Source organism: Bombus terrestris, chromosome 12 (genome assembly GCF_910591885.1).
Source record: "Bombus terrestris chromosome 12, iyBomTerr1.2, whole genome shotgun sequence".
NCBI lineage: Eukaryota > Metazoa > Arthropoda > Insecta > Hymenoptera > Apidae > Bombus > Bombus terrestris.
In genome coordinates, this window is record NC_063280.1 from 3,857,535 (window position 1) to 3,869,396 (window position 11,862).

Genomic DNA, 11,862 nt, shown 5'->3' on the forward strand with positions numbered 1-11,862 from the left:
GGGTGCTGGTTTGCTCCGTCCGTCTGGACCCTCGCCCTAGACCTCCGCCTTCCTCTATACCTCCTCGTTCTCCTTGCTCGCACACACGGCTTTCCGTGGCTTGATGAAAAAATAATAATCCCAGGGGAACGGTCAGTTATGGGGAATGAAATCATCCTGGCACCGTTCGTGCTCATCCTATCGATAGCGTGCCTCTTGTCTCTAGCCGCGAGGTGAATCTTCCTCCTTTATCCTCCAAGCTTAGATTCCACCGAGCCGAGAAGAACCAACGAATTCTAGAGGTCTTTCGCGCAGCGAGCACCCTCTGATAATTCGACCGGATGCGATCTCCAACTTCCAAAGCGGACTCCCTCCGTTTTAGCTTCGAATCGGATCCTGTTATAGGTGTTTCGAGGTCCGAAACGAGATTCAACCGGGCGAAGTTAGGCGTTAGCTGCGGCCCCGTTGCTTCGCAACTTCGGATAGGCTTCGAGGAGTCTGCATAATTAGGATGATACATGTAGTGCGCAAATTGTCCGGGACTTTGGTTAGAAACTGCGGCAAATTGTTACCTTTGGATGGTGCGTCGATAGTGGTGGAGGATTCCTTTCATTCGCCAGATACGATTCCAAGAATCTCCGATTTAGTTTGGAACGAGCCTCTTTATCGAGCAATTGGAATGTTAATCGAAAGTATTATGCAATCGATGTTATATAACTTGCAATGATATGGGAGAACTTGGCGTTGTGAATATTGATAGATGCAAGACAGAGTTAATTGTATCGGAAAGATATTTAAGTCGAACTAAATATTTTGTCTTATAATTCGTATTTGTTATGACTGTTATTAACGGGTTATGAATGGTACTTACGCGATCTAGTTTGAAGATTTTAAGATGTTGAAGCTTAGATGACTCGAATTATTTTTGATATACTACATATGTATATGGCCATTCTTTTATAAAAATAGTTAAAAAAATAGTTAAGTACATCTCGATTTGTCTCACAAGTAAAAAGTGAGTCCACTAACGTCATCGAGAGAATAAACACGATATTGAGCGCTCTAAGAAGACAACGCTAAAAACGGAGAACGTAAGTTAGACGCTCGTTACGAGACGCGATTAACGCAAGTATTCCTACATTACTCGCGTGGGAAGCAACAACGATTGTTTAATCGTCTAGCGTAAGGCTAGAGAGCGAAATAAGTCGCTATTATAAGCACAATTTCGGTGGCGGGTAATTCCATTATGAAGTGACGAAGAAAGAGAAAACGGTCAAGTTTCTTAATATCGGCCGCGCCGAGATGAAACGAAACAAAATTGTGCCATATTTCAATGAGTCTGAAAACTCCAATCGACCTTAAACTGCGAACATTCATCCGCAATTTGTTTAGCTCTCCTGTCTCTTTCCCCTTCGCAAACCCACGAAGCAAGCAATCAGGACGATGCAGTCGGTCTATTCAGCGAATGTTTATACCGAAACAGAGAAACGACAAGCTTTCGCCACTGGCACGGGTACATTCTTAATCGAAACGATGGAATATCGCGTGAGAGCTCGAGAGTCACGCGCGAACGTGTCGATTTTCGTGGCACGAGGCGAATACGCTACTGCAATTAGCGAGTGTCGACTGTCGATCGAAGGGGTCAGGTGTGTATAGGCCAAGTACCACAGGTATTTACAGCCACAAGTGTGTACAAACGGTGGTGGCTTAAACGGCACGGCAAAAAGGGAAGAGGATAGATGGAAGATGGCGAGCAGGTACGAGTGAGAAAGGGCAGAGGAGTGACGAGACCCGGAGATGTTTGGCTTCTACTGAAATTAAAAATATCGATTCCCATTCGCACGCCGGGCTTCATAGAAGCTCAATTCGTTTCTCTCCTGCAAGACAATACCTATTCTTCCCGCGGACAGTAAGAGGTACAAATTGCAGTTGCATCCCCCGTTCGCTCTCTCTCAATCCCTCGACTCTCGCTGCGCAGGAATCCCAAACACAAAGGCTCTTTTTCATTTGGTTTTTCCTCCCCTGCGCTACCCCTTACTCGCCCAACCCCAGCCACTACCCCACATACATATACGCACCCCTTCCGTGGTGGCAAGCCGATTCTACCATCATCCCACACCATCGTATACCGTCGCCACGCGAATCAACGATTCTTCCTTTCTTCCTACTTTCCTTCTTTGCTCTTCTCTGTACATGTGTACATGTGTGCGCGCACGCGTGTGTGTATATTTTCTGTATGTATGTCCGTAATCATTTAGAGAGAGGGGGAGAGAGGGAGAGAGAGAGGGAGAGAGAGAAGGAGACCCATCCAAATGTATGGAGTCGTAATGGTATATACATAATTGACTAATCCATTGGATTACTCGGCGGAAAGAGGGCGCGCCCTGTTTCATCCCCCGTGGAACAACCCCGAAACCAGGAACGAAAGCCCGCTTTCTAATCGATCGAAATAATGCCACGGCTAATCGGGCCGATTGGAGAGCAAAAATTCGTCTCCTCTGATTCAATCCCGCGATCGAGTGACGTTGGTGGGATAGCGCGGTCACCGGTCGTTTCTCTTAATTGAATAGCGCGAAATTTATATTTACGCGCTGCAACTTCGTCTTGTTGTTCGAATTGAATTTTTTAACGCGTAAACCAGCATTCTATACGGAGAATCGATTTGGGTTGTATTCGTAAATGCATCCGGTTGATTTAAGAGCGAATTGCTGGTTTATCGAGGTATACGGCAAACGTTGGATGATGTAGCGTTCTACGCGGGACGGTGGTAATTCGTATGGAATTTGCGTAAATACGTTATTCAATACAGAATGATTCACCCCGGCTAGAACAGGAAAAAATAAAAATAGAAAGAGAAGAGTAATACACGGCTTGTGGGAATCGATATGAAAATAAGTCGGCACGGGAAAACGGTCGCATTTTACGTATCTATCGCCGCTCGAAAAACCTATACGACAGATTGAACAGCAAATACGTGCCTCACGGAGCACCCTTTCGACCGTGTAACGGACAACCAAAAAATTAAAGATCGAGCATCGAGCACTGAGCGCGTGGCCACGGGAACCTCTCGATCCCGGCACGGAAGCGTTCGCCAAATATCTATCCGCTCGGAGTCGATCAAACACAAAGTGTGAGCGAGAGAGCGACCGAGCGAACAAGAGATAGACAGATAGATAGATAGATAGATAGATAGAGAAAGAGAGAGAGAGAGTGGGAGAGCGTCACCTGTACGGTGGCTTCGCAATTTCGAAGGGGTTTCAACGATGCAGAGCGACTGCTACCCTCTTCGACTACGAGCCTTGATTAGGCTTCCGGTTAATTAATAACCTCTCGTGCACACATAGCCGTGGCCCACGTATGAATATGCATGCGGTCTGTTGTGCGTTTCGCAGTGTGAGAGTGCCTACTGTATTCACCACGTTCGAGCAACGAAGAGGTCGCGAGTAGAACCAGCTTGCGCGAGAAAGACGGGGACAGAAGGAGAAAATAAGAGAGAGAGAGAGGGAGGACGAGTAGAGAGGGTGCTGGGAAACGAGAGGGTGTTTCAGCGTGAGAGACAGAGACTGAGAAGTAGGGGTTGAAGAGAGACGAATCGTGAGTTAGAAAGGGTGGACGAGGGAGACGATGAGTGGCGGAGGGCTACTTATTTGCATTCGGAAAACAAAGGGTGTGGGCCGACTGTATGCTTGCCCCTCATTTCGCGTAACGAAGGACGAAGGGAGCCGATCAAAAGTCTTTTCCCGCCTTCTTCGTTGTATGCGTTTGAATCGAGCGAGTTTATGCTCGAGATTTTAATTAGTACCGCACTCCATTCCCACGCGGGCGCATTTTAAGGGCCATACCGTTGAATTAATGCGCCTGTTTATGGTTTGTTTTATACTTTGGGAGATTTTTTAAGCAAGGGAAGAAGGAGTTGCTGCGCGTTTCCTTTTGTTACGCTGTTGCTCCCCTCCTCCTCCCCTCACTCTCTAAGATCGTCCTTGCCACCTGCAGTTTGACATTCTTCGTATGATTTCATTTTGCTTATCGTCGAAGTTGTGTCTCCCTATTTTTGTATCGGGTTATGTCCAGAGCAGGAATGTTTGTGCATTTACGAAAAATACGGTTGTAAAAACACACAGAATTCGAAAATCATGCAAAATTTATGATGATTACAGAAGCTGGACACGGTATGTCATATTCTCCATTTTTCACAGGGGAGCAGTCCTTAATTTCAGAATATTCAAAATATGCAACGTACAATAGGTTCTTCTTATGATGTTTGGCAGATAAAATACATCTAACTGATAAATTTGCATAAACATCCTCCTTACATTTACAAATGATAGATACATTTGGTGTTTTTACCCTCTTTAAACGCATATCAAATTAGCATAGTCGGAAGAGAGGAAGCATTTGTATCTACTTATTCAATGATCGTATTGCGTCGTCGACTGAGTCTATAATTGAATTAACAAATCCCCATGAGCTCCAATCGACCGACAGGGACTGATACCATCTGTTGTTGGCTACACCTGCGTTTTCGGTCCCTTGCACCTTATGGCGCACGAAACTCGAAGCTATGACACATCGTAAGCTCTATATGTACACAGATGAAATTAATGTACATATAAAACAACCGACGCAAAGCCTGGATAATTAAGAACCTATTACTGGCATTACACTGATAATACGAATCAAGCTCCTTACAGGCAAATAGAGATCTATTTTCTATACACGAGAATACGTGTTTCGAAAAAACTCTCTACTTCAATGCAATGTTGGAACTGTGCCGCAGTTATGGTATTTAGCTTTTGTGTATCAAGAAACGGGTCGAATATGCGAAAGCGGATTTTGTTATTCTTGCCGCGATACAATGGTTTATAAGAACGATATTGTATGCTTGGAAATATGGCAGCTAGCTTCTGACAACGAGTAAATATTCGTGATAAAATAACCATAAGAATTTTAATGATGATCGGTTCCATTTAGCCTTTGTGTATTGAAAGATCACCAAATACGTGTCACGATAGAGACACTCGTTGAGAAAAAGGACCGGTAAAACATTATTGAGAAGATTAATTCACAATTATAATCATTCTTAAAGAACTTTGTCCGTTATGTATGTACAAAACGAATAGAAATTTTATAATACATATATATATTTCACATATGTCGTAGACTTATAGGATCTCTTTTCAGAAAACTTCTGAATTTGCTGTAACATTTACAGTCTCTGACGCGCCCCCCAATAACGATAGTTGTGAAGAAAAATCTATATAAATATAAATCTACTATCCCCCAATTTTTATATCATTCTACATCACTTTGAAAATCAAAAAGTCTCGCGATCGAGTTTCCGTCATCCTTAAATCGTCGCGGCATCTGTTTGTTTGCAACAAACTCGACTGTCTGTGCTCGAATTCGTTCGACCGGCCCGCGGAACTCGGTCGAGCCCAGCACCCTTCCCCCCCCTCGTCATTTCTCGCGTAATTTCCTCCTCGAATACAATAGCACTCGAGTCGCATTGCTCAACCTCGATCCTCCAGACGAGTCAAATCCCCGTTCCTCAGCCGGTGAGCACTGCAAACACCCAATCTCCACGGTTATTTAGAAATCGGATTCGCGATCGAGACGATGTTGAAACGAGATCCTTCCTACCGTCTTCCTATATCGTTTCCAACGTGGAAATCCATCGTCCGAGGTGTACACTCCCGTCCATAAATCATCAGATACTTGCTTATTTTTTATGAATATATGATTGTTAGAATATACATATGACTCTTTGAATTGATACTTTATTCTTTAGTCGAATTAAAATATGCACTATCTTCTACTATGAAATAACCCGTATTATGAAGCAATTATTTAAGATTATTTAAAATTGAAATTAATGTCAGGAGCCGAGTTCTAAATTTAAACATTAGAAACATTAGATTCAGCTAGAATCAAACATACGATAAAGACTTATTATTCACGTTATAGTATAACGCCAGGATAATTTACTTATAATTCTCAATGAAAATTGATTGTGAAATTCTTCCAAATAAAGGGAAAAAAGGAGGAGCGATGGATAAATGAAAGTTTAAAACCGACACGCTATCAATTTTCGTAACTTCTATACTAAAAATCTCTCAGCATATTGTTAACAATTATCTATGTGTAATATATATCACATTTATTCGTTGCTCTTATTAAATATAAATTCAGTTTGTACGGTTACGCTGTCTTTTTATATTTTTTATTTTATAAACCTCCTTTTGTACGCCACTGTACATTCTAACAACGATATTGCACAAAATAGACACCGGGCATAGCAGTGTACAAGGAAACTGAGAGCCCCTGCGGGTCACCGTATCCTCAGTAAGAACCCTGAAAATGAATTAACTTTTTGCCCGACAGCAGAGTTCGAATCGCGTTCTGAGCCATTGTGCAGCGTGTCGCGCGGCCTACCGTGATGCCACGCCATCGCGAATTAAGTAGCTCCCTCGACAGACATTCAACTTGATCTGGATGGAACAGAACGATTGCGGGAAGGACGAAGGATCCAACATTGCCCGTTGCGGCCTTAATCGAGGTCGCGGATCGCGAGCAAGTTTACTTGTTTCTTACGTCGACTAGCCATTGCACCAGGATATTGCGTTCCATGGAATGAAATTTATGTCTCGTCATCTTCTTTGGTTTGATGTCTGCTGTCTCCTGCTTTGGTCTTGATATCCTTTTGATTTATTGTGGTATTTTTATCGATGTAGGAAATATCGTTAGAGCGTTTGATTATTGATTTTCGGCCGTATGTTCCGATACTTTTTAACGTTTTAATAGAATCGTGGGTTACGATGGAATTCTAATGACTAAGCTTGTTAATCACCAAGGTGCTGTATACATACTGATATTGCTTCGATGATTGAAATCTAAGAAATGAATTCCACGAATCAGCGTCGGATTATTTTAACATTTAGGTATATAAGGTCTTCAAGTGGTAAATTTATAATCATAGAGGCTTGTACGAAATGTTTCCCAAGCTTAAGCTTCTAAAAAGGTTAAGAATATTCTGATGATTCATGACGTCAAATAATAAAGTTCTGACAATTTTATTATGACACTTCTTAATACTCAACACACGCGCATCGTATAAAATTTCTTCTTTCTTAAGATAAGTTACGACGACTGAATATCGAACAAAGTTTCAAACCTGGCATCCACCTGTTAATTTCGTACTTTAGAAAATAAGGAGACGTTTAATACAGCCACTTCTTATATCACGTAATTAACTAACTAATGAGAATTTGTTAGATTGTAATTCTACTGTAATCTAAAAGTAGATTATGTCTATGCATGTATGTATATAATTGTACCCAGTCATGCTGCTTAAGAACAGGTTCGTTAAAATACTTTCTGTATCATTGCCGCTGTTAACGAGGGAGAGCTTTTTGTCCGATGTAATGATTAATTACGCAGAAAATTACACGAGCCACCGGGGTGAGGGGAAGAATAAGCGAATAAGCAACAAGAAACGTACGAAGAAGTCGCATAATTTAACAGCAGTTTTCCCAGGCTAAAACAAGAAGCCCACAGACGCTCCAGGGCTAAGACGTGTTGTTCTTTGGTACCGTAATCAAAGTATAAGATAAGATGCCGTGAGCGACTGTGTATTTTTCAAGTACTTATACATTCTGGAAGCAAACAACAGCTTTTTGATTCGATTGTACTTGAAAAACTAAGAAAAGCCCAAGATGTTATTAGCTTGTGTAATGCAATCGTTCGCTTTTCGATGATACATTTTAAGGAATATAATAGAAATCTTAATAAGTGTTTAGTTAAAAGAATTCTCTGATAGGGCATACTAATTAGATTACAAACTAATTTTATGAAAATTGTACTTTACGTTCGTCTGAGCAATTAATCGTCTCAATATTTGGAAAACTGTTTTACGAAGAACATAAGAGTACATAAATGGATTCTTTGTGATATAAAAAATTAACTTTATCGATCCATTTGGAAAGAATAACAAAACAATGATACATACATCTTATGTGAACAAACTTACACAACAGTTTTTACACAGAAAATATGTCCTCTCTAGCAGAGTAAATTTCTACAAAATGAAACAACATAATTCCAGCTCAATAATTATAATTACAATATATTTTCTTTCTTTTCTTCTTTATCATTATTAATAGCATTTTCATCAGTATTATTATTGGTGAAAATCAGCATCGTGTAAAGAAAGGTGAAATGTTAGGGAGAGTACAGAAGAGCCCGAAGCTGTTACAAGTTTCAACAACCATTTTCCGTACATTTTCTAGGGAATGTTTTATCGTTCATGTAGAAATTTACGCAGCTGCTATTCGCATTCGGCGAACTATCGATCGCATCCGCGCTGGAAACGCATCTTTGAGCGTTGCACTTGCACCAGAGGCAACGGGGGGTCTCGTCACGCGCGTAGATTCAGACGTTGGAATGCTGGTTTCGATCACGAACAACGCGGCCGCAATCCCGTGTAATTTGCCACGATTTAGAACCAGTCAAAGTAAATTAAACGTTATTAGAACAAAGCTAACGTTTCGGCTGGCCGTCGCGTATTAACGAGCATTTACCAGGCAATCACGCGCATACCTTCGATTTCAATTATTTGGCCATTGACCCCTTTCGCTGAAGAATCCATGTGACAGCCAACAATTCATGTTTATGGATATTTATTGAAGGAATCTACCGTATTAATAACTTTTAATATCCGGATGAAATTATCTTGATAAATTCACGTGACGGTTCTGTAGTATCGTGGATAGATTGTCTAAGAAATATCGCGTGAACCATAAACAATGTTGCGAGAAAGCCTAAGTGCCGGCAGGCCAAAAGGGTCTGGAAACTTCAATGAGTCCTTCAATGTGTTGTCGGTCCTTCAGTCGAATAGTTACTTGGAAAAAAGCCCTATGTGATCATGGCTGCGGATGGTTGTGGAACACGTACGTGTTGGGGCTATGAGAAAAGACAAAGGGATGCTTAAGGGAGAAAGACGAATTAACAGGCAGTCGTAAGTTGAGAAGTTAGTGTTGTCAGCGTTGTCAAGGAGGATGGTCAACGTGAAAAAAGAGCGTTGGAACCGTTGTAACGAGAGGAGTGAGTGACGAATGGTGACTGCGTGCATATAGACTGACGAACAACATACTAAATTAATTACGGACAAAATACGGATAAAAAGAAGGCAAATGTACTGGCTAACTAGTCGGAACTCTAGACTCAACATAGAAAATAAAATAAAAATCTACAAAACGTTAATAAAACCAATCTGTACGTACGAAATACCGCTATGGGGGACAGCAGCAATGAGTCACATAAATACAGTCGCTGCAATCGAAAATACTAAGAACGATAGTCAACGTCCCATGGTATGTCAGAAACGAGGATACACACAAAACTTAAAAATACCAACGGACAAGGAAGAAATTGGCAGGTACGCAGAAAAATACAAGGACAGAACGCTAACATATCCAAACCAGCTGGCTGCTGAAGCGAGCAAAACTCTCATAGAAAAAAGACTAATAAGAAAACACTCCACTGACCTCACTAAAGAAATAAAATAGTCAAATTCGAAGATGGTATCCCGCTGGGGATAGTCATCCACATTGTTATTTAGCAATTAAGTTAAAAAAAATTACCAAATGTCCAGCTGAATAAATTGTAAAGCACAAATTAAATAATAAAAAAAAAAAAAAAAAAAAACTGACGGATCATACTTGATTTTGTGTTGGCGTGAACGATATTGAAACAAATGATACCGTTACCAAACCTACTAGCACTATACTTTCCCACAGTTCTTTCAAGAGCAAATCGATATGAGATCTAACTAAAAATTAAAGAAGACAAACGGACGCCTGTTTTTATACATCTATTTGACACGATTCCAGAAAGTCTTCTCCAGATGAACGCTACACGAACAATTACGATTCACTTATAACTTCGATCTTACTAATTCAAAAATATTCAAACAATTGAAAATCTATATACGAAAAGGAACAGCTGAAATCGATCAAACACAACAACCTCTCGGCAATGTCTCCAGCATCGATGAGCGAGCGTTCAAACATCGATATCGATCGTTCGTAGGTACCCGGGCAGATTATTATGTCGCTTGGTCATGTCTTCTGAGAAATTGATACATCGGTACGTCGAACGTGGGTATACACGTGTATAGAACGGGTGTGGTGGCTTTACACGGCTGGACCGAGTAGACCGACAATCTCGCGCCATTACGATCGCATAATGATCGTTATCCGCGAAGCACAAAAGGCACAAAGAGTGGCTCTCAATCGTCGAACCGTCTCCAACTATCGGTCGAAAATCGTCGATCACACTTGGCCTCTTCGCAATTATGATCACGAAACGATACAGCTGATCTTCTTTTGACCATCGAATCGAAACGTCTGCGAGGCGCAAGATCGTCCACGATAATCGAAGCAGTTCACCAAGTGCGCGCGCGCGCGCGTGTAATTTATATTTAAATAAGCTACGATCGAAACCACAAGGTAAATACGAGCGGTGCGCGTGTGCGTGCGATTTTCGCGTGGTATCGTGGGTTGTGGTTGCGAGCGGAAGACACGCGGGACTCATCTCGATCGATGAGTACCGTGGATGATCGATCGATCCCGTCACGGAAGAAATCTCTTTCCAGGGAACCGGCCTGTATTTGCGTTATATCGCTCCTTCGACACCCTTTTAGAGGATGAAAAAGGGAGATGTTGGCTCTTGCTGTGTAGACTCGAAAATACCTGTACTATTTAACATTCCATTATCGGGGAACGTTAAGTAAAACCGCGTACTGGTTTAGGGACGAAAAGCTAGATGTGTTAAATGTGTACATAATCTGTTATAGAATTTTGGATAATTTTAAGTAGAACGATAATTGAGAGCTATTGTATTTTGATTCGTATACAGGTTCGAATGATGCTATTAACGGGTATTATAAATGACTTTAATGCCAGAATTATCGAACACGTCAAGACGATGAATTTTAGTTTTTTCTTTTTGCGATTACTAAGAATACGTGCAAAATTAATAATTTCTTTATCCAGATTAAAATATTATTTGTTTATTTTATATATGTTGATTATGTACGTTTATTGTTTCATTTCCATCAATTTTAATAATTTATTTATACATATATAGCGAATAGAATCGGAGATATCAAAATTTTCAAGTTTTGGAACAAATTCAAGGCAGAGAAGGTCCGAAATGGGCGAAGAGTAAATATTACTATAGTTGATTGCGTTTTACAGCAAATGATACTTTGAGAAAGATTCATATAATAGCTAAAAGTATTATTTCACAAGTATCGTTCAGAAGGTAATACAATGGTCCGATTATTGACAAATTTGCAGTGACCGATATTTCACACGTGATCTTATGCTATTAACAACCATAGAAGCTGGACAACATCAAATGTCCACGCGCCATCAACGACCATCTGCATCGAGCGACTGATGATCGACCTGTAATCGTTCGTTTGCCGGGACAAGCGTGCCGTCGACAAACAGCTTTGTTCACGTTGATAGGCGTGTAAATATTGTAATTAAAATGTTCGATAATCATTGTCATTTTTCGAGGAACCACTTCATCAGTTCCCGTTTCGTTATGGTAACGCGCCGGGCAAACAATGAACGTGACGCCGCAACACTGTTATTGTCAATTTCGCCTCGTACCGGGCCTTTATCACTGTCGCTTGCGCGAGTAAAATCGAACATTGTTAACATATACACATATTTCTACGAGCCTGGCGATTTAAGAACTACCTGTGTCTCAATTAATATTCGATATTCCGCAATCGATGACATTTTAAAATAACTGTAACTAGAGAAAAGTCTAACCCAAATTGTTTTAAATCGCAAACAATCGAAGCGACGGACG

The 11,862-nt window shown here is 41.0% G+C and overlaps 1 protein-coding gene across 6 annotated transcripts in view; it reads right to left on the minus strand.

Moving 5' to 3' along the window:
* LOC100650779 (LIM domain transcription factor LMO4.1) overlaps positions 1–11,862 on the minus strand; it is a 477,355-nt gene that overhangs the window by 265,088 nt on the left and 200,405 nt on the right. The window lies entirely within an intron of this gene.